The sequence below is a fragment of the Lagopus muta genome, chromosome 4, assembly GCF_023343835.1.
Source record: "Lagopus muta isolate bLagMut1 chromosome 4, bLagMut1 primary, whole genome shotgun sequence".
Lineage (NCBI taxonomy): Eukaryota > Metazoa > Chordata > Aves > Galliformes > Phasianidae > Lagopus > Lagopus muta.
Genome location: NC_064436.1, coordinates 50,656,999 through 50,682,084, shown reverse-complemented (window position 1 = coordinate 50,682,084; position 25,086 = coordinate 50,656,999).

Sequence of the window (25,086 nt, the reverse complement as noted above, 5' to 3'; positions counted from 1 at the left end):
GTGTCAGGGGACTGGGATTTGCCCAGATAGTAACTTGACTGTATGATAATCTTTCCATATTCAGATGTTCTTATATATATCTATTCAGTTTCCCTTTTTCAAAAGGAAATGATTAGCCAGATGTGGAAGCTGAGGAGCAATAGTGGTGATATTGCATTATTTTCTAAAATCTTTAAATTCAGAAGCATATATGTCACCTAAATTGAGGTTTCAGCAACAGTAACGGACATCTGCTAGCTTATTACTAATTCAGAAATCACATTTTCCTAGAAAAATTAGCATCTTTTTTTGAGAAAAGCATAAATATGTCTATGCCTTTTTCATCTATCATTGGACACAAAATTATCTAGCTTTAACATTTTTTCAAATGTTTCCCCAAAATTTCTATAGTCATAGGCAACTTACATAAATAATTTCACTAAAGTTATCAGTTCATATTCACCTCTTTTTTTATCCTCTTAGTGTTGATTTCTAATCATTGTATTATTTCAGCCTTTTTCTGTGATGAAAATTCATTGCTATGTTCATAGCTTAGCTTCAGGGTTTTTTCTTTTTCATATTCTTACCTCTTTGAACTCTCACACAAGTAAAGTGGTCTTCTTTTGAAACACTTATAAACAAATACACTGCTTGAAAAATACATTTTTTATTTACTTATTTTGTTTATTACTGGTGGCTGATATTAAACACTGTATCCTTCAAAGTGTGAATATTTGATTTGTCTAAATAGAAGAAACTACAGACTTAACACGAAGTCCTTCTGACACTTCACAGCTACCCTCACATTTTTCAGAATACTTTAAAGACACAAAAAGGAACAATGAAAACAAAACTAATTACGGATCTCCAGCAAAACACTGAAGGTAATTCACAAAATGAAATAAAAATTTCACTACATCTTAGTTACAGTTTAAGAATTCCACTTGGATATTATTTCCCAATAAAATACTGACAGATATCCCGAATGCTTCCCACTGAGAAAGTGTGACATTTGTATGGGTATGTCACTTACTTGAAAAACAGCCCCAAGGTTGAAAAAAAAGACACAGAATGTAAACCAATTAGATGATGTACAAACCTGAAATTCAGATAGGAAATAGGAGAAGGCTAACACATAAAAGTGAGCAATTAGGTTTAACAATATTAGTTTTATTATTATTTATTTTCCATAGAGTAGAAAGTACACTGTGAGACAAAGGTAGGCATTCATGAACAAGCTTAATGTGGTGTTAAAAGAAATAGTACATATATATATATATAAAATAGTACATATATATATACATATCTTGTCTGTGCAAAGAGTCGATGTATATAGGTTTCTGAAATTTATCCATAAACTTTCCCAAAGCATTTAATAGTTCTCTCATTTAAAAAATAAACCTCTTTATGTATGGCTTTAATGCCTTTTTGGTCTGATCAAGCTAGCAGATAATTAGTTGCAAAAAAGCTAAGCATATTACCTGCTTGAGCTGTTCCTAGATGTCAAATTTCCTGAATCTTTATAGTCTTGGTTTGTTGACCTTCTTAACATGCAGCTTTTTCTACTTACCATCAATTCTGGGCTTATTTGGAAAAGACTGTGTTATGCCTTGGTGATGACTTTAAATAGAAACATCTAAATAAACTGAATGCCACTGAATATTCAGTTGTTTGCTGTGTGATCTTTAATATATTTATGATGTTTGTGTTCTGTAGCAGAACCTTGAAATTCAACCTTCCAATTTCCAGTATACTGTAATATAAAAATCATTAACATTTTACAATATCTTGAGGACACACTGGAAAACTTCAACTTGGAAAAAAGAAATGATATTTGAAAAAGGAAAATTTCCCAGAATTCTGACCAAGAAGAAAATGTCAAACTCATCAAGAAAGGCCAAAATAGGAAAGACATCTGACATCTTCCATGGAAGTAATTTCATGCCATTCATGTTATTTCTCTTATTTTCAGTCTTAACAACAACAAATAAGTATGCATTCTGTCCAAGAATTGTATGCAACAGAAGAAAAGGAAGAATATGCTCCTCCATTTTTACATGCTATGCATTCAGACTTCTTTCACTTATGGGCACCTTCACTCTTCTCAGGTTCCTCTGTTTGTGAAGTCCACAGACTGAACAGCATCAGAAAATATTTTGGTAAAATCAGTCCACGTGTTTGCAATACCACTGACTGGGACGTTTCTGCAAATGTCATTATCCAAAGGTATCACATATAAAAATATCCTTTGGCTTTGACCCCATTAGATTTTGAATTTACCAAACAACAATCCATGCAATCTGTACACAATAAAAATTAGGTTTAAAACTGAGTCCCAATTTTCCATTTCTGTATATGTTTTCAACATGCAAAACACCTAATGACCAGGATTTGATGCTCTGTTTCATTTTTTCCATTCCTCTGTGTCTTCAGTGAGGTTAACAGCAGAGGTGGGGAAGAGGAGCAGTTTTCACAAGCAGTTTTCACCAGAGAAAGGAAAAAAAAGAAAAAGGAAAGGGAAAAAAAGTCTTTCTCCATAATCAGACATTCTCCTTTTCTTTCTTCTCTGTAGGGATGCTCAAACAGTTAAGAGGGCACCTGCTGTTCACCAGACTAGAAACATTTGTACTGCCAAAGAAAGTATTTTGTATGAAACTGAATGGATCGAGGGCGACACCCAATGGCCACTGCTTTTGCCTTGCAGTTAGTAAGGATTCTGCATGAAACAAGTGACTCTTAAGCCATTCTGGGTTAATAGGATTATACCAAATTTTATTTTATTTTTTATTTCTTTTACTAATTTATTTCAGTATTATGAGCAGCATGTAGTGCATGATGTTGGCAAATATCAGATTCATATAGGTTTAAGACACATTTTAATTAGATAATGCTGAAATTAACATACACAGCCATAGGAATGGAAAATGAAGGCAATTAATAAAATCAAAATGGCATCTTGGTATTACATTGTGAAAGCCTTTAAGGAGGGTTTAAGTATAACACAATTATTATTATGTGAACTTTAATTAATGTCATAGTAATATTATAGTAATTGATTAGCTAAACATTCATACACACATTTATTTTATTAAGTAAATTATCTGTATGATTGCCTGTTCTTCTTAAGCCCAGATCTTGCCCATGAATCAACACAAATGGATTGCAAAACTTTCAAGACAGAGGCTATGTCTCTAGGTTTGAGGACAGGACTACTGAGGTAAAAGGAAAAGGATCTATATTTATATTTTGCACTTTAAACTTCATTCAAAATATTCATAGATGTTATATGATGGAAGGGACAGTATCTGAATGACCAGTTTCCAGACTAATCCTTACTGGGATTGTTACCTGCCTGACAGTGTGGGTAACAGGAGTTTCACTAAATATAGGAAAACAGTCTATTTTGTTAAACATGAACTTAATCCCTTCTTCACAACAGAATAAGTGATGTGAGTATATATACATATACATATAAACATATCTTACTCATCTTGGACCATTTGTTGCCCAAAGCATATAAAAAATATTTTGCTCAAATTGATGGAAAATATTTATTGAATCACTGCTACCATATGCAATTAGTTGGCTTGGTATTGATAGTGAGGCATAACAGTTAACTGAAAATCTAGTGCTGAGAAGCAGGACAAAACTTTGAAATGAAAGTGAAAAAACCTTGAGTTTACAACTGGAGCCATCAAAACTATAGAGCAGGTGGCCTAATCCTGAGATAAATGATGCTTTGTGAAAAATACAGATGCATTTCATAATTAAAAAAAGAAGAACCACAAACATCATTTTCTTCTAGCTATAGCTTTGTTAACAAGCTGATACAAAGCAGAATTTTCCAATAGCTTTTCTAACATTTTCCTACTAATGTTCGTTTCCAGTGGGATTTTCAAATTCAACTGCATTCTACTTTTTTGCTGTTGCTGTTGTTTAGAACAAGAGTATTATCCCTGACTAAACAAAGCACTGCCTGCTTCAAAAGGACATTTTTGAAATATGAAAAGACTACTGTCTGCCTTGTAAGCTCCAACTAAGTCACTTTTAAAGGCACCACTGCGTTCTTTCACGTACATTCTTTCATTCCTAAAAGACAGAGCTGTGTATTTTTCAATTTCTTCTGCTTAAGAGAGGGACCATCAATACGGGAAGATAGACTAGGAAAATATCCACATTCTTCTGACAAAAAATAATTTCCCAGATCTCAGGATCTACTACTGCTCGAGAGGTGATAAAAACAGAATTTCAAGGCACAAGCATAGAATTAAAGTTCTATCTGTCTTCTTAAAAAATAAAATAAAATAAAAACTTCTAACAGGTTATAAATCTCCTTTACATATACATATATGTATATTTCAAAGTATTTTCTATTAAAAGGCTTGCTGCCTCCTTAATTAAAATTAAACAAACAAACAAACAAAAGTTTTGATGATGTTTCATTTTGAAGGAAATGTCATCCTCCGAGAATTCTCTCCACTGATCTTCTACTTGCCAAGGATATCCTGATTAGCACTTCCCTCTGGGAAGCATTTCTGCTAAACCAACACTCTTCTTTATCAGTTCCTTTGTAGCTTTCAGAAACAACATCCACAACCTTTCAAAGCTTCCTTGGCCTTATATCACATCTTTCCATGCTTGAGAAATATGATCATTTCTTCCAAAAGAATATTGGACAGGTACAGTCTGTCATCCCAGAAATGCTGCTGCCCCAGTCATTACTGAAAAATATAAAATCCAATAGCTAACTGGTATTCAATGTAAACAAAGCATTTACCCACTGCAAGTTTCTTCTGCACAAAATTTATATTTCAGCTCATTTACTTTGCACAATACACAAACACATGCAGGCAACAACGAATGTGGCTCAACATGACCTCTTCTGGGAAAGAAAAATGTAAAAACAATAACAAACAAACAAACAATCCCACCTCTCAAAAAAAAACAAACAAAAAAAAAACCACAACATCCACACTATCGTTCAGGATGAGTGATTTAATTCTTTCTCTCCATGTTCTAGTGAATGAATGTTGTTGTAGAATGTTATTTTCAATAGTGTAGAAAATTTTGCGTACATTTAGTAATAAATTTAGTAATGTTTTTAAGGAAAAAAAGACAAAAATGCAAATGCATAGTCAGTTTTTCAAACAATGAGCCGCTCATCAAGGAGCAATATTTAATAACAATTAGATTAAAATAAATTTTAAATGGAAATTTTACAGACAGCTTGTTTTATAGCAAAACCATGAGCATTTTCATATACATTTTTATTTGTTTCATAGCCATTACGTATATAATACTAGCAATAGTATTCCTTTGCACAGATTCTTCCTGTGCCTTGGACAAGTACCTGATTAACTTACAAGCTTATTGACTTATTGCAATTAATACCATTAATTAATTAATACCACTAGCAGCTTTATGTGAGAAATGTACCGAATGACTTTCCAGGCTAAGAACCCAGTCCCCAAAAGGTAAACTTCACACCTTGGATACTTGTATGTCCTCATTAGAGCAGGCACTTCTCCTGGCCTCCTCTTGGGGCATATTCCCTTTTCAGCCCTAGCTCATTTGATACATATTCATGATACATATACATTTTATAGCTGTACGTCTTAATTTAAACAGTATTATTGACAGAGCGTTAAGAAAGCATTTGATGTTTGGAAGTTAGTGTAATTTTTATTGCATAACAGCTGAGATAAAAAAGAAAATGCAGGAGTAATGACTTTCCTTCCAAATATAGCAATCCTCATGCCCTGGTGACAAGACGTGGAATTGAGGCATCTGAGTATCCCACTGTCAATCAATGACAGTGCAAAGGAAGAACTTCAGGAGCTCATGGTTGCATTTTTTAGCTATATCCCAGAAAAACAGTATTCTCCTCATTGTTGGACTTTCATTAAATGTCATAATAAATTAGAAAAGGGAGATATTTTAGAAGAGAAGAGAAGATTTTCTCTGGAAGAGAAAAATATAATGTTCTTCATAAAACAATAACTAATTTAAGAATACCAAAATTTTGTTTCTGCTTAAGACAAACCTTGAAATTATTATTTATATTTTTAATTTAGTTTCTTGAAGGCTGCTTTGCATTGTCATGTTGTGATTCAGCTGATCTCAAGATTGTGGTGCTGAATAAACCTTCCAAGCAAGCTTAAGAATTTTTATGTCTTAGCTCCAGCTGAAAAGGTTTCTGCATTAAAACCACTGATGTGTGTGAGCTAAACCTTCCTTCTGTGTTGGGGTTAGAATAAAATACTGAAAGGCCATAAAAGCTGGCTCCAAAAACACAGAAACTTGCTCTAGCATTAAAAGTAGTATCAATACAATAAGGGCAATTACGCTTTGAGTCTCATTATTACTGTATTTATATAGAAAATTCATAAAAATATTTTATAAAAACCCTTATACTTCAGCATCTATACCAGCCAGTTAAAGGAAAAATCTTCTTGAATACTGTTAGTACATAAGAAAGAAAAAAAAATCAATTAATTACAGTCGAACAAGAAAATTAGATACACAAAATGAGGTGCCAACAAATTGAGCAGAAAAAAAAAAGATTTGAGATATACAGAGTACCACACCAGATAAGAGTTTTATCTGGTATACTGATAGAAAAATACACTTATAGAGTACTTAGGATATGAATTAAATATCTAATATCACAAGTGTAGATGCTGCACAGTGTCATACTGTTCCTTACTTCCAAGTAGGAACAACAATAACACATAAGAATTCCATTGCTTTACTGGTAGCAAAGGCCATTATTCAGAAGGAAACAAAATGTCTCAAAATATTTGAGCTCTCACAACAAATGTTTCAAAACTTTGATTATTATTCTGTGTGTTCTGTATTTTCACTTTTAAATTTGTTTTATTTTCTGGAAAATGAATTGAAAATAGTGAAAAAAAAAAAAAAGCCCATCTGCATTAATGATAAACAAGTGTCCTGGAACTCCAATGCAGAGTGGATTTCTGTACTTCAATTTCTTAGACTTTTATACAGCTAAAGGACAGCACAACATGTTACTGAGAGCACCTATTTATTCCACATAGGTTAATCTGCTCAGGTTCATCTTTAAATAATCAGGGACATCATGTTTGTTCAGCTAGTGCTGTAGTTTATAGCAGTTGAAATAACAATACATTTAAGAAAATAATAAAAGAGAGAAAAAAAAAATGATAGAATGATTTGCATGATTACTTTGCTTGTTATGAGCATTAGGCTTCTTCCCTCTGGAATCATAAGGAAAGTGTTAGTTTCTTCTTCTTTCAGGCATGATTGAATTTAAAATGCAAACTGAATTCCAGTCTCAATTCTCAGGTATTCTGGGCCCTATTCTATGCTGATCCCAGAGGGATGGAGAGGAGAAGAACATCTTTGAAGTGCTTGCTTCCTAACAGCCAGCTGAGATTCACCAAGTTCGCCCACCTCCTACTACATACCATAGATGTTCACATTTATTTTGATGTCACTTGAGACAGTCATGACCCTAACAATCATTTCAGAGGATATCAGAATGGTAAGGCTGCTCTTGCCTGTTTCAGCTTAATCTATTTCCTTCAGGCACGCTAGGGGTAAATTTTGGGAAAGGCATCTGGCTTTCCCTTTTCAAGCATTTCCTTTCAAATGTTTCAAACCACTGTTCCTGCTGATGTTGCAGTCTTTTTATAGTACAACAGCCACTGAAAGGAACCAAAAATAGTGGATTTTGTGTTTTTCCACAATGGTGCAAACAGCTGAGCCAAAGTGAAGTACTATTATTTGCAGATAAAGTGAAACTTGTGATTTAACCAAGCTTACGCACCTTTAATACATCTCTTTTTTTAAATTATTTTTCCAATACACTTTCAGTTAAATATTAATCTGGTGGAAAAGGTAACTTGTACCGTAAAATGAAGCATAAAAAAGAATGCTATCATCAACTGTGAGTGAGTAAAACTAAAGTTTGTGCCAGGGAGTTTAATAGCAGTAGAGTGGTCACAGAAGCTTGGTGTTTAAAAATTAATTTCTAGTTTGAAGCTGTTACTGGCAGTGCCAAGAGCATACAAAGTACATTTTTTCATCACTAGAGCTACTTTCAGAGAAGAAAATTCAGGAGAAAGACAATGAAGTATGTCCAGTTTCTAAAATAGATCTGGGAAATATTTAAAATCTCCAGGCTGTGAAAAATAGTTTTCCACAAAAGAAGAGCTAAAGGGCAAATTAGAGAAATATCTCATCTCCTCATTTTACAAGGCTATAAACTTGTCTGCTTCACAAAGGATAGTCTCCTATTAATTTGATAAAAAGCTGGTCAGATGTAATTCAGGTTTCTCTAAAATAGATATTTAGGGAACATTTTCTGCCCTCTCTGTTCCTTTTTGAAAGGAAAAATATGTTTATCAGACCATTGACTTAAACCAGAAACAAATATTACACCACTTTTCATGCTGCAAATGGAAAGAGAAACATTTGCAAATTCAGTAACTGAGCTGTAAATATATTCCTGCAGCTACTCACAAGTAGAGCAGAAAGACTTTATTGTACCCATCAAAGATGTCACCATGTGCACCAGTATTGAACAGTTTGTACTTTCATCTGTGAACTGAAAATTCCTGAACCAGTCTGAGCACCCTTGACCGGCAGTCCTAATACCTTAAGAGGTGCTGAGAATGTTTTATCTAGACAAACACTATTACCTGTTCTTCTTCCAGCACTTCAGTGAATGGAACTGATGATCTAAAGTGAGAGGAGTGCGCACTGCAGGAGCACAGAAAGCAGGCAAGCTCCCAAGTCTGTTCTAAAGATCTGCTTTTGAAGGTTAATAACATTCCTTCAGCATCAGGAGTGGACAAAGAATTTTTGTCTTTTGGAGCAAGTGAGGAGATTATTCGTAGAAAATAAGTTCCATTATGAATCCGGTTCAGTAAAAAGAGACTTATTTCTGTGAAAGCGTTTGTTGTTTAGAACTACTTGATAAATAGCCAAAATCCTCAGAAACATTTTGTGGACTCAGATTTTTGTCACCTTCTATTCAGGGCACACCAATGGTCATCTAATAGAGTTTCCTTTAGTTCCCTGATTGGCTGGTTGAAATGTTGCAAAATGGAAAAATATGAAGACTGAATAATCTTTTTTATTGCAGAAATAGTTATTTGCATGCAAATACATGCCTCCTTATGTACAACAGCTATACCCCAAGCACCCTTGGAAACAATAACACATTCACATGAATATTTGTAAATAGCGAGTGAATGGGAGCAGGAATACATTCACAGAAGACAGATGTTCAGAATTTAATGCTTTCCAGCATCTAGACAAATGGGTTTTCATGGACCTGGTTTTCCACTGTGTGTACTTCAGTTGGTCATTGACACTTGTGTGAAGCACAAACAAAGTAGGAGTTACACACAGGAGACAAGGTTTAGCCAGGCTCATGTAGTTGCACTTCCTACACATCCACTTTTCTAAGTAAAAGCTGGAAAAGAGCCATGCCCCAGATTACTGGCTGCAGGAAGAAATGTTTCACATAGCCCTATATCATAGTTCGAGACGCTAGTAAAGAGCTTAATCGTAAAGCTGAAGCAAAAGATCAATTATATTGATAGTGATATTGATAATGGGCTTTTAGCCTAGCAACTGGCAGCATAACAAGATCCAGTGGCTGGCAGCTGAAGTCAAATTCAGTCTTTCCATTGGATATATCATTTTAACTGTGAGGGGAAGTAACTAGAAGAGGTGATACTTGTTTCTGTTGGCAATCTAAAAATCAAGGCTGCTTATTTCCTAAAGCAGGTGCTTTATTGAAGGTGGAAAGTTGTGGAAGACCTATAGCCTGTGCTCTGAAAAGCAGGAATGGAAAGATCACAGTGTGAATGTAGCTGATCACTTATTCAGAAACTTGTTTAAATTAACAGCACTGTTTCTGTCAGCCACTAACTACCATGACTACTGAGGTCGTAACGCCTCTGGAGTTGTGACAGGGTAGCCTTGAGAGAAAGCAAGGCTTAAAAGGAGATGTGATTTTTCTGAAAAGGTTAAATGAAAAAGAGAAATAAGAATAAGAAGATAAGATTGGGGTCACAGTGGTGATTCTACAAGTTGAAAGGAATACAAGTTTCTAAGATCCAAGTTAGGAACAGTTATTCTGGGTTTAACTTATTATGTTATTCATTTACATAGTTTGAAAGGAAAAATAAGATCAACACCTGGAACAGAGGGGATTTTACCCAGCATCAGAAGAACAGAAAAAAGCATTAGCCCTAGGCTAGATTTCCCCTACTGTGCACGACTTTAAATGAGCACCCTAGAAAAAACAAAATCTGTTCCTGATGGATCTCATGTTAGGTATGTCACAAATAAATAGAACAAGACTGTTTTCTATTCATTGGTTAGAAAATAGCATCTTTGTCTCAGTTTTAGCAGAATGACTTTACCAGAAAGGACAAAGCAGGACAAAGAAAAGTGCCAATTTTATTCTACTCTGACTGCATCAAGGTTTAGTACACATGCTGAGGAGAGTGCAGATACTTATTAAAGATGCTGACAGTGGAATAAAAAAGTAATTACAGTATTGTGCCTCCCTTTATAACAAACAACTCTACTTTTCCATCTTAGAGGTGACTCAAAACCTCAAATTAGAATTCTCAGAGTTTCCCACATAGGCAAACACTGCAGGATTTGAACAAGTAGATATGCTTCCTGCTTATATTGCTCACTGCTAACTATAATTATAGTATTTATGAATTTAAACCTTAATGACAACAAACACGGTAGCTCTATTTTTCTTGTAATAAAGATGTCACTTTCATTTTTTCCATAAGCATTACATTAAAAGTGGGGGAAATATTTAGAGACTTTTAGAGTGAAGGATCTTTCTTCACCTTGTAACTCAGGTACGGGGTGATTGGAAAGGCTTTCAGGCAAAACATGGAAACTTTGATGCAAACTGTTAAATATTTGTAATATCTTTCTGTACTCATAAAAAAAAAAAAAAAAAAAATCAATGAAATAACTTGCAGATATTTTCCTGTCTCAAGATCTGGATGAGCTTTCTGGTGATGAAAGCTATGAACTGGTAATCAACTTCCATCTCTGGTGTAAAGAAGAATCCAGAATAAAAAATGGCTTTAGAGTTCAATATGGTGGGGTTTTTTTTGTTTTCTTTTTTTGTTTGTTTGTTTTTTGAGGGACAGCACTCAGGAGTTTTGCTAACCACCCACAACCTTATGAACACGTAAATAAGTGCATGGATATAAAGTATTGAGTGCGTATAAGCATTCAAATTTTCAGAAACATTTGAGGAGATTCCACGCTAAAAGCTTTGACAATGATAAACATTCCATATTCTGAAAGCAGAAGTCATTTTATGAGTTAAAAGCTGGCTAAAGGATAGCAAAAAAAAAGGGTTGGGACACAATAGAGAGAAGAGCCAGAAGTGAGGTGATGACTTCAGGTACTCTTGTTCTCTTAAATAGCATCTCTTCTGCCACAGAAGGAGGCAAGCTAGGACACTATTCTCACCTCACAGGCTGGGGACCTGCACAGATATCCTATCCTACAGATCATTACCTCTTTCCAGAACTCCAGATGTCATATGTACCTTATAGAACAAAAAAGTATTTAGTGTAAAACTTAGAAAGAAATTACATGAAATGTTGTAACAAATTAAGGACATATTAAGGACAAGAGAAGTCCCTGTCTAAGTGTGGGTTAGTGCAAGTTGTGAGGTTACACGACCTGGCAGAGAGCATCGCATGCTTATGGTAGTTCAACTTACATTGCTTTGTGTACCTCTGATTACTCTGTGGCATCATTCATAATATCTGCTATTTTAAGTTGGTTTGGCTTTTGCTTTTCTGCTATCTTGCGAGAGGAATACTCATTTTCTCTTTGCTTTATTTTGTTCTGGTTTTTAAGCATCATCTCTTATCCACCAGTAACAGTTCAGTAAGGCCTATTACATTTTGACAGTTTGAAACATGAAGCTGTGAAGATAAAGTGCAGCAACAGTGAAAGAGCCATTTCTAGCAAGAGAACAGCAATATATTCAAATAGAGAAAGGGGAAATACAGTCTACTCCCTGCTAACCCACCCTCCACTCACCCAGCTTTTCTCTCTAGCATTTGCTTCTGTGACTGTTATCTGCTGTCTAATGAATTTATTCCTTCTTTTCCCTGTCATATTTCACCCTGCTGTAGGTCCTGCTCAGCATGTATGAATCTCAGGAACAGCCCCATATGCAGCACTAACCTCAATGTTGGACGATTTAATGAGGCACCACTAGAGGTGGTCCTCACAGGGTATTGGGAGGCACAGATTCCATATATTTTGGCTATCTCTACACCTTGCTGAAAGCATCACTTGACAAGATGTATTTCCAATTTGTCTGAGATTATTACTCCAAGGACAGTACAAGTTCACACATTTAACAGTATTCATAAAATATCTCACGTCTTTCTATCTTGTAAGCTTCCCTTATCTCTCGTGCTGCAGGGTTATTTATTTATTTCTGGGGGGGAGGGAGCAGTTGTTTTGGGTTTATTATTAGTAGTAGTAGTAACTGTTATCATGGAATGAAATTTTAAGAAGTTCTGCAAACATTGCCATGTCTCCTTTTGGGGGAATATCTTTGCTCTTTCTTTTCTTGATTCCTTGCTCCATGGTTGCCCAGGAAGCATGGGTAGCTGTGGTCAGCTACCTGCCAGGACAGGGGAGGGGGTGCAAACCTTACAGCCCTACAATGAGGTTCCCTTCTGCAGGAAGCAGAGGAACTTTTGCTACCTAAGAGCAGCAATTCCAGGATTACAGCTGCAGACTGCAGCCTATAGTGTGTGATGGATGTCTGCTCAACAATGCCATTACCCTGGTTAATATGTTCATGGTTCTAGAAGGAATACTTCAGCTGAAACATCTTCCATTTGGAATGTCCTTTTGCAGTTTAAAGTAAAATCTGATTACTCAAGGTCTAAAACTGACATTCTATAACACTAAGTAGGATCATGTTCTATCCCTAAAAGCTTCCAGAAATAAAATCTTTGCACATAGTATGTGAGAAATAAAAAATAGGATTATTTTAGAATGTCTTAGTTACAAGACTTTTATAAGAAGTTAGAAAGAAATAAACATATACTGTTTATAAATATAATTTTCCTGCAATTTCTTAGTAGTTTTATAGTTCCTAATCTTTATTTTGTACTTTGAGAAAATACTTTGCTTTGTCATGACTATCAACGTATCAAAACTTTCTCAAAGTATTTTAATTAAAATGGGAGTATTTACAGTTGTTATATCATATTAATATTCCAGTAGGCATAAAATTTTCACTAACATTGAATAATTAAGAAGGAATACATTATTGATCAGATAGAAATAGTTTCCTACAATATAAAACACTGTTATGCTTTGTATTTTTAATATCCGATATTGAAAACTCAAGTTGATATTGTCAAATTACTTTCAAGCATGTAGACTAAGCAAATTTCAAATAGGCATCATCTGCTGTTGCAGAGGTTTACCTTACTGCAAAATTAAGTGTTCAAGATACCTGGAGGGATTGAAGTCAAATTTTCTATTTCCTATAATAAGTACTAAGTACATAGTTTTCTGTATTATCTCACAATTTCCTTCAGAGGAAAATATTTTATCAGGCCATTTACTTTGTATAAATGTTAATTATAATTGTTGTCATGATATTCTTTAAATAATATAAAGAAAAAAAAAACAAATGGATATTATGGATGAATAGTGATTATGAAAAGGAGATAGTCTGAAATGAGAGTACACTGAGACATTTCACCTGAAAATAGTCTGTTGATGCAGAATTTCACAGTCTGAATTTTTTGTGCGGTCTCTTGGTTTCTCTTCATAAATGTTTAAAGGACAGACTTTGAAATTGCTCTTACGCAGAAACTTTTAGTCCTACTTTTCATTTTTGACCACTTTCTTAAAAAGATATCTTACAGAACATCAAGGAAATCTAATATAATGGTGACATGCAGTCTGTGTTTCAACTTTCTTTCCCCAGGAAATTAAGCTCCTGTATTATCACCTTTTCCTTTCCCTCTCCTCTTCATACAGTTTTGATCTTGTTGTGCAGGTGCAACTCTGTTCAACAGAGGAGTCCCAAAGGCTTTATGCCAACCCACATACCTATGTGCAGCCCAGCTGCCCACAGCAAGGTGAGATCCAGATGAACAGCAGCCTTTTCCCTGAGGGGTGAAGAAAAGAGATTTTCCTCTGTCCTGAAAGGGAAGAAAATTTCAAGTGAGTACTCTGCAGGAGAGGCTGCATAGTGACCTTAGCATTACTTGTGCTATTTGAAGAACTGACAGGTTATTCAGCACTCATGAGCTCTGGTCTGACAGGAGGGTCCTCCCCACCAATGTTTGAAAAGTGGAATCAAGAAAGATCTGATGAGAGGGACCAGCAATGTTGTGAGATGAGGCAAGTAACATGAGCAGGATCCAGAAATGCTAATAGAGGAAATCAAAGGGAGGATTAAGTGTAACGTGGGCACAGAGAGAGTTGGCAATATCGTGACAGGGATTTGTGAAGTACATTCAGACACAAAGTGGTGAGAAGTTGGAGTCTGCTGATACTTGACTGTTAAATTCTTGGAACTGTTACCGTTGAACCAATTGTTGAAATTGGTTATTGTTGAATAATGGAGTTGTTATTTATTATCTAGTTACTTGCTTAAGAGTTCCTCTTTGAAGTGTTTACATGTTAGCACTTGTATCTGATTGTTGGAGAAGAGGATTGAATGTGAATGACTGTGCAGACCTACTTCCAGCACATAAAATACAGAGTACAAGAAACTAGTCCTAAACAATAGCAGTCATCTTACTTCTCCCCACAGGACCAATCAAGTCACCGCACTTGAAGGCAGGCAGTCCACAATTAAGCATTGTAAACCTAGAAAAATAAAGAAAAAAAAAAAAAGAAAGAAACTTACTTTCTGAAGTATATTGGCTGCTTTACTTCCACAAGCCAGCTGAAGAACTGCAAGAACAGAGAATGGCATCATTTATATTCCTGCTGACAGAGCCATGCTTTATTACCCAATTATCATATGCCATCGGCCATGCTCTAGAATGTGATCCTCTCCTAAATCACCCTTTGCCAGCACAACTAACAGCAAAAAATCATCAGTTACTAATGAAAATCTACTAAGATTCAGTGTGTAGGAAAGAAGAAGATAATAGTTGGGATGTGCTGAATCAATTCATCAAGCACAGGCACCTACAGAGCAATCACTCAAGCAATACAAAATATTCTCAAATAGGAAAAAAAGAATTCCTTACCTTGTGAAGCTTATACAAACTGTTGTTTCTATATTTTCCCTTTACAGTGTTCTGCAACACTGTTGCTTTTACAGCTTAATTAATAGTGAACAATTTTATATTTACAAACCTTAAAATGCAGATTTCCAAGTCCCTGACATATATGCACGCCACTTCTCAAATGCAATTACCTCCAGTGTATTTGCAAAATATCCAGATAAATTCTTCACAATAGCTACAGTAGGAAGGATTATAGGGATTTTTTATTTATTTATTTATGTATTGACAGAGAAACAAGAGAAAAACTTGAGCTGTATGCTTATAAACATAGGACATAATGGCCCACATTACTTCATCCTAGTAGCTCTCACAGATAAAAAGTGTTTTTGCCTTCCATTTCTTCTGTTCCATTTAATACAAAGATACTTATTTAAAATGTAAAAGAAGATACGAAGTGTGCAAACCACAATGATTTTTGTTTTTACCAGTTATTGTATCATTCATTATTTCGGTTTAATTAAAATGTATAGTGTTCATCAGCTTGGAAAACATTTGACTACCACTATGCTTCCACAATTTTTATTTGGCACATAAAGTTGTCAATTTTGATTACTATATTTTTCCATACTATGTGGGTTTTTTTTCCATCTACAAGCCAAAATATCATGTATGACTGCTAATTTGATTTGGAAATTGGCAGGTAATAATTTCCTCTAACTATCATTAGTTTTCCTTCATAATTTTCCTCTAACAATGCAGATCCCAGCAAGTATCTATTAAAAAAGGTGTGGTACTGAGGAGTAAATATCAGTGCAGCAAGCAAGCAGCAGGCTCAGAGATTTGTCATAGAGTAAGTATGGGCAATGGAAAGATTTATTTATTTATTTATTGAAGTACCCACCATGAATACACAAACACATACACAATTTGTGTACATTTGTATATGGATTTGAATATAAAATTGATATGAATTTTTGAGATACGTATTTCTTCTTAAAAATTCAGGTACAAATCCTAGCTCTACAATACGTACAAGTGACAGGGAATTGTATGCAAGAGATAATGTAAGTGACAAAAAAAAAGTCATGGTAGTATATTACAGGCAGACTTGCTCTTAGAGCAGAGATTAAAACCTTGAGATGTGTAAGGGCAATCTGTAGTGCACAGGAAGAGCCAGGATGCATCTATTCTCGTCATTCAGTGAGCACTTCAACAGCACGGGTTATAGATCATGCAGACTATCACCTCTGCAGAGCATATTACTGCTTCTGCTCCTATGGGGCTTTTTGTGCAAAAGCAAAAAAAAATCATGAAGTAAAAGCATGCCCAAGTCTCCCTCTAATAAGGAAATGTGATAAAGCTAGAAGACGGTGGCCACAGCTTGGCTGAAGAGATGGGGAATGATCCTTGCCATATTCATCAGAGCCTTGAACACACAAAAAAGGAATTTGCAGTGATCTACACAATGAAAAAATTCCTCCCTGGCAACCAAACTGGAAACATCTGGTCATCTGGAACACTGATGCTCCCTGTATGATAGCAGCACAAAAGTACCCCAATTCAGGTCAACAAACACTAAAAGCACGTGCACAACACCACTCAAAACCTTTAGCAACAGCCATACTTTTCTTAAACAGTCTGGCTGTAAGAGTGGTGATACCAATCATTTTACTTACCAGTCATTTTCAGCAGGAAAGTAGAGAATCTGAACAGCTCTTTATACTGGATGAAGTCAAAATTTCCACCTAGAAGTAAATGATCTGCAATACTAGCAAATGCACAGAGGTAATTAATTATAATTAAACACAGAAATAACTATGTGTTAGAAAGATTTTTAGAGGCCCATCCTTTTAAGACAGTGGACTTCCTCTGCTTTAAATAGCACAAACATTTACATCTGGCCTTGCACTGAAAAACTCAACAGTTTTCATTAAGTAAGATGGCAGAGCTATTATATTCTGGCAGAGCTTACTTTTTCTCTCCTTTTAACAATAGAATTCTATTTACAATTTTAATCTTTGCTAAGATTACATCGTGATTTGGCAGGTACAAGGAAAATGTTTTTCTGCTGCCACAACTACATGCAATGAAATAGTTTCGGTCAGTATGTCTTGAAGTTTTATTTGTCTTTTTTTTTCCAAAATTAGTTGACCAGTAATGAAGTTCTCTTTTGGACACCAAGTACTTAGAAAAAGGTGGAAATAAATCTTTATGAATCTACACGGAAACTTTGCACTTGATTTACCATACCAATATCAACCAGTAAATCTATAGAAGTAAGTCATGCCTCTTTTCGTATTTGTCTGTATCCTTTATTGCTATAGTACCATTAAGTACAACAAACTTCATAAGCAAGAACGTAGGTGTAAGTATAGCATCAATCAAACCACACTCAATGACTTCTATACAAAAAAAAAAAAAAGGTGCAATTTCTTAAACACACCTGGGAATACTAATTTCCACTATACAAAAATATAATTTCATTCTAATCCTTATAGCTATTTCAAAGCATACAGAAAGTTAGGGCTATACTGTTATAGAAATGGGAACATTTGAGATAGATTGGGTTACATAGTGTAAAATTGACTGCAGAGAAAATCCCAAAGATTTTTGCAGCAAGTGAGTCTTGGTGCAGGCGTGCGGCAGAATCATGAAAGTGTTTCTAATAAGGCATTTGCAGGTGCTGAAACACTATTACTAAGCTAGCAACTGCTTTGAGGAGTCAGATGTGAAAAGTTCATTTCTGGTATCAGAGGAACCACCACTGAAACACTATAAGAAGGGTTTTATCTGTGAGCAGGCTTCAGTTTCTCCAGAAATCTTTTGCACATCACAAAACCTGAAAGACTCCTCATTAGGATTCATTTATAGATAAATGAACATGCTTTGCATGAAATCTGAATAGCAACTCGGAGAAAAGCTGCTTTTAAAGAGTCTGAAAATGATTTCACTGACAATGCAATGCAGCACACTCCAAATAATTTATTTAAATCTTTTATCGTACTTCACCTTCTTTTCTAATTATGAATTGGAAACGCTAATTTTGACTGAGTCCTGTGCTGAACCTGTAAGCTATTCAGTATAAAATATCATAAAACAATAGAATGCCAAGTATAGCCCTGGTCCAATGAGAACAGGATGACCTTAGGTTTTGCTAAAGGACATCTCAGCATTTCATTTCTCAAAAACCAGCTGAGACTCAGGCAGGCTGGTAGCAAGAATTTTTAGCATTCAGCTAAGTTCGATCAGGAAAAAAAATAAGTCTTCAAATAGAGAAGAAAACATTGGTGAGGAAGCACAGCAGTCCTGTCAGCTTCCTCTGAGATTCTATCCAACAAGTAAAGAAAAATAAAAAAGATGGGAAATAATAAAAACATTTCTAAATCAAGCCTTTAAGATACCCAATATAAAGATAACTTATGATTTTTCATTTCAGAACTTAGCATTAGTCAAAAATACACACAATCCATCCCAGAAAGGATATTCTCACCAGTGGTAGCAATTCAGTCTAAATTGGAGAAGTCAGCCTGCCAAAGGTCTTGAGTGTCAGTGCAAAGATGTTGGCAATGGGAGGGGAGCTGCAAGAGGCTGGGGCTGTCCAGTGCTGGACACAGCCAGCTCACAAGTGGGCTGGGTGAAGCCTTGGAGCCAAAATGGTGATGCCTTGGGCAAATGTATGAGGGATGCTCCAAAAGTAATGCTTCCTACTTTATTACTTTGGCCTACAAGGTCAGAGGTGGATATTGGTGTCATGACAGTAGTGATTGAGCCCTCCCACCAATATTCCAATAAATTTTATTGCCATGTGACAGCACATAGAAGAGGGGCACTCTGACAAAATGGCGTCTGATATGGAAACGTGTATGAGGCAAACATATGGAACTGGATTCCCTTATGAAGAAAAAATTGTACCCAGTGACATTCATGGTTGCTTGCTGAAGGTCTATGGAGACCAACCAGTGGATGTGAGCATACTGAGTAGTATGTTTCAGCAGTGGTAAGAGCAACAGTGGGTTACCTCCACAGGTGCCAATTTGTGTGAGTGTGGCATGCGAGTTCTTGTTCACTGCTGGCAAAAATAAATAGCTAATGGTAGTGAATCTGTTGAAAAAGTGTTTTGTAGCTGAGAATTTGAACTATCAAATAATGTTATGGTGTTTTTTGTACCTGTTGTAGTTTCAATGGAAATAGGAGGCATTGCTTTTGGAGCAAACTAGAAAGAGCAAAAAAGAAGCAAAGCATAAAGGTAGAGAATATGGACAATTGGAAAAAACCCTCTCTCTGTCTACAGCAAGGTCACTGCAGGAGGTGCTCCAGGTCCACAGAAAAAGATCTCTGCTGCCTAGGAAAGCCTCATGTTGGAGCAGACATAGAGATCCTCCTAGGAGCAGCCCAGGGCTGGATCTGTTCTCATTTCATACAATGCTACTTAAAATGTACGTGTCCTCTACTGAAAGTTGTTAGACTTTCTCATTATAAAGCTAAGCTTAGCTTGCCTTTTTCTCCTCTCTTTTTGTCATTTTTCTGGACAACATGACAAATGAAAATATCTCTTTCCTTGCATATTTTTCCTTCTAAAAATAGGTTACCACATTTTGAAATGCTGAATTAATCGCATTTAAATTCATTATAGTTTCTAGCAGTTTCGAAATAAAACATGAAAAAAATCATGGCAAAAATAATAATTTGCTCAAGAGGATCATCTGTGTAAATGAGCTAATGTTTTTGTGCCTCTGATGGGTGAAAAAGAAATAACTTATATTCTATTACTTCCTCTAACGTTATATGGTCCTTACTACCACCTTACCTTGCTACTGTTGTTTTTTCTTTTTGATTTAATCATTACTATCACTGAACTCACATTTATTGGCAGCATCTTAAGAAGCATCTCATTTATCATTTCTGATGTTTGGAGCTTGGCAGATATATTTACAATGCCCTCAGTGAAAAGGAAGATAAATCTGATACATAAATTTAGAAAAACAGACGTAAATATATCTCTGTTTAAATTATTGTATTTCATGGGAGTACTAATCCTTACAAATCATGCGGATGGTGTTTTTTGAAAGCTGTGCGCACTTTTTTTATTGTGCAACCCAAAAATCCAAATTAAAATAAGAACTATCTCAAAGAGATAAAGTTAGGTTCTGCTAGCTTAAAGCCAAGTTCATTCGTTTCTTGTACAGGAAAATTTAGCTCAGAATATTCAGATGGGCTTTGTTAAGCAACTAAAGAGAGTTTAGAAATTTAGAGTAAAGAAATTTTCCTAAGAATTTATACTGAAATAAATTGTCCTTTATTGGTAGACTTGTTCCATGGACTCACAGCAGGTAGATTTATGAAGGACATTTATTTATTATTAAGGACAGATAATTTTACACACACTAAAAAATCATTTTTAATGACAAATCTTGGCTTTGGCATAAGTATTATGCAGAAAATATGACTCTTAAGGTAAAGATCTCTAAATCAGAAGAAAATACATGACCTTTGTACCCCACCAAAGCAAGTCAGCAGCTCTGGAGTTTTAAATATTTTAAAATGCTCAAGAGAAATTGTACCTCATGAATTATTTGCAAAATTAATTCAAAGATATTTTTAAACATAAGAGAGAATTATATGCTAGTTATTCTCAAGTTACTAATATAATCAATATATTTTATTTTGTATTTATTTTTTTCTGGTACTCTTCACCTAAACAGATCTTTTTGTAATTCTCTTTTATTTTTCCTCATTCTTTCCAGTATTAAAAATAATATGGAAATGAGCACAAAGGACAAGTAAATAGGCATTTTTGCTTTTGCTGTGTGCTATAGGTATGCTTCCGTTTGGTTCTGAGTGCCTCTGATGCCATCTGTTCAGTTTTAAACCATAGCATATTATCCCAGCACCACGTTATTTACAGCAACATCACCAAATTAGACCTGGAAAGTTAGTGGAGCTCCTCTCCAAGGAAGGACACCCTCACCCTTATGACAGACCATGTTTTCACAGATCCCACAAATCCCTCAGCCAACATGTTGCAGTTTCTCATATATCTCAGTATTACATTTACTGACCTCTAACATGAAACACAGGTTCTTCAATTTAAGCCCAATTATTTTTGTTCCATCATAAACAGAATAGTATTTTTTTTTCCTTATTTACCATTTTGCAGTAGCTACTTTGGTATTTTGAGATAGTACCCCTCAGTCCTCTCTTAAAGCTAAGCAATACTTCTGTTTTTAAATCATTCACATTGAGATGGGGAGAGACAAGCTGAGGAAACATCCTATAGAAAATGATGGGGCACCAGATCATAGGCTCAATAAGAGCCAGTGCCACTGACAATGCAGTGGTCCATAAAAGGGGGAAACTGTGCTGAAATGTTTAGTCTCTATACTATCCACATCACTCATTGAATCATAGATTGGCTTGGAAAGGCCTCAAGGATCATCAAGCTCCAACAGTGAAGCATTCAGGGCCATCAACCTCCATATCTAGTACTAGATCAGGATGCCCAGGGTCCCATCCAACCTGGCCTTGAACACATTCAGGGATGGGGCATTTCTTTCCCTTAGCCTTCTTTGTTGACTAATCACCATACTCATCTGTTAAAGCTAGTACCTGTACTCCAAACAATTGTCCTGTTTTTCAAAAATCTGCTTTAATAAAAACAAAAATATTAATACATGGTCTTATTTGGTTCAGATTACCAACCTTCTTAAACAAACCTGATGTTATAAATGACCAAATAAACAATTTAACTTTCAGTTCTTTCATGAACGTTTTTATCATGCCAACAGAACTTTCAGCTTTGCTGGGCAGATACGGTTCTGACATCTTATTTTGGCACCAGTGTATTCTTTTTTTTTTTTTCTTTTTTGAAAAGTATATATATATATATGTATATATATATATATATATATGGATATGTACATGTATATGTAATACCTATATGAATTGTAGATGCACAATTCTCTTTAATGAACTTTGGCTCAAATTTCTAGTTATCACTATTCAGTAAAGCTGGGATACATTTTGCCATTCAGTTCATCTGGATACAAAAACACTTCCGCTGCTGGTTGCTGTCAGGTTATTCCCTGACACACATACATACAATATATATTCATAGCTGTGAAAGCACCTGAAAAACATCTGTCTTTGGGCTTTTTTCATGCCATACGTTGATGTAAATTATAGCATCCATATCATGATGCTACACATGCCATATTCATTAACTAATCCTGAAGATTAATCCCTTCACACACATTCTGTTTGCTGCTTATTCCAGCTGCAGAGAACACTATACACTCACTGATGGAATAGGTTAGACTGAGACTACCTTTTAACTCTTCACCTTATTCTTCTGAAAACACATAAGTACAAGTGTCCAGTTAGGTCAATGCACAAACTTCAACCAGCCTGGAGGGATCAAGGTTTCATCCCAGAGGACCACATTCAGACTTCAGTTGCCTTTCACCTCTGAAAATTGGCAGATTTGGTTACATGCACTAAACTGTAATTTATCTGTCTCTTTAGAAGAACCCAGACAACATCCACATTGGTTTTCTCAGGATGATGTTATGACTGTAGTTGCTGCAGTGCTAGTTATGCCATGCAAAGTGACACAGTGTTACACTCCACGGGAAAACAAACAAACAAACAAACAAATCAGCTGTTAACCTTACCTCCTTCCCACAAACAACAGAACAGGTACACAGGATAGGTATGAACTCTGCAAAGTTCAAACTTAAAGTACAGATTGCCACTACACACTGACATGAGGAGGACTCCATACTGGGAAAGAGCAAGGCAAGACAGGGAGCTCAAACGCTATGATTTTGGAAAGAAATCCAATGAGGTTTACATTTTAACTGTCTGTATATATAAGGAAACTAAAACAGCAAGCAACAAGGCATACATAACATTTCAAACATGCTCCCCTCATTTCTTGATGCTGATGACTTAGGGCTCTGAAAAGACCTTGAATGTCTTGACAGTCTGGAATTCTGTCCTGGATCAGCAGACCCCTAACAATCTTTGCACAGGAGCAAGCATATCTCAGGTTTTGCTTTTAGGACAATGACAGTAGACACTGAAGACTTTAGAGCCAGAAAGGGAGAGAACAAGGGAAGAGAGAAGGAGATTTTGATGAGAAGCATAAAAATATTTAATGATAAAAATGGGGCAGCCAAGAAAAAAAAGGAGAAAGAAGAACAAGCAACTCAGAAGAAAAAAGAATCTGTAAGAAAAAAAAAAAAAAACTTTCAGTGAAAAGTAATAGGGTTATGACTATTTAAATAAATTTTAACCGCCCTAGAGGTACTTACTACAATTCTGTGCTACTAAAGGTAAGCGTGCAAGCATGTCAGGGAAGTTGGAACAGGAATCAGTCATTTTTACGTAGGTTAACTGTGAAAGTAATGCCTCCTGTTTATTTCCCTGGGAACTAAAAAATGTACAAAGAACACAATAGCACTGTTTGATGGAGCAGTTTCTAAGCTACAATTTTTTTCAACAGATTCACAACCATTAGCTGTGCATTTTCACCAGCAATGAACAAGAGCCATACTTTTGTTTGTCATGCTCACACAAACCTGTACTAGTGGAGGTGAGCAACTGTCACTGTCACCACTGCTGAAAACATACCACCCACCACCTCATTGCACTCACGTTCATGGTTTAGTCTACATAAACGCTCAACAAGCATCCATGAACATCAACGGGTGCCATTTTCTCCACATGGAGGAACTCAGTAACCAACCTTTGCTCCATACGCACTTCCATCCTCACTTTGGGCACTGTTTTGTTGGACTGCCCCTCTGCTGCCATCTGATGCATGACAACAACTAATGTCATGGAATACTGGTGGAAAGGTTCAACCTCTACTGCAATACTACCACCATCCAAAACCGATGGGGTCAACATATAAATTAGAAGGCATTACGAAGCAGCCCTTATATGTTGACGATGCTAACTGGCCTTTTATAATAAGTAAATAAACACAAATAAAACAATATCTAATTCTTTTAGTTGTTACTACACCATGCTATTTTTAGACTTGCGTTCTTAAGGACTAATAAATATGTAGCTTTCTGCAGATCTAATTTAATCCAGAGAATAACGTTAACAGATGAAAATTTCTGCCATACTTAATTGCTCTGTCACATCCGACCAGGTTTGCAAAGCACAAGAGTATATTGTCAATTATCAAATGTATTAATAGCCATAAAATAATTTTGTTTTCAGAGGATTCTTTTGACATTTTCTTTCAGTGAAGATTTTGTTTCAGAAATCCTTGCTTTCTTCTTTCTGATCATATTCTGTATTCTATAATGCACTTTTTCACTGTTAAGATGATTTTCTAGTGTTACCTGAAATGACCCATCAGACACTCAGCCTACCACTAAATTGGAGAAGGAGTAAAGTAGGATGCTGTATAAAACCCAGACTTTAAACTGGTCAGTGCATATTACATAAATAGCAATAGTTAAGAAGTGTAGCACCTTGTATCTATTTTTGAGAAAAGCTCAAAAGCTCAAATTTCTTCTTTTATCATTACAAGCATGAAACCTTTAGGAATCTTACACTGATCACAACATCAACCTCTCTACAATTAAACGTGCCAAGACATAAGAAAGCATAAAATAAAAAAGGTGAATGTGTTGTATTTAACAGCATAGTAAGTATTCCTGCACTCCTGCAAAGTACTAATCCCCATATATTTTGCAAACTCCATTTCCTCCTGTGAGTTAAATTAATAACAGAAGAAACTTTCTTTGGGTTTACCTGTCAGACACTTGATACATATTTCAGTGAGTGGAATTTTTTAACCTCATTCCACAGCAGTGACTTC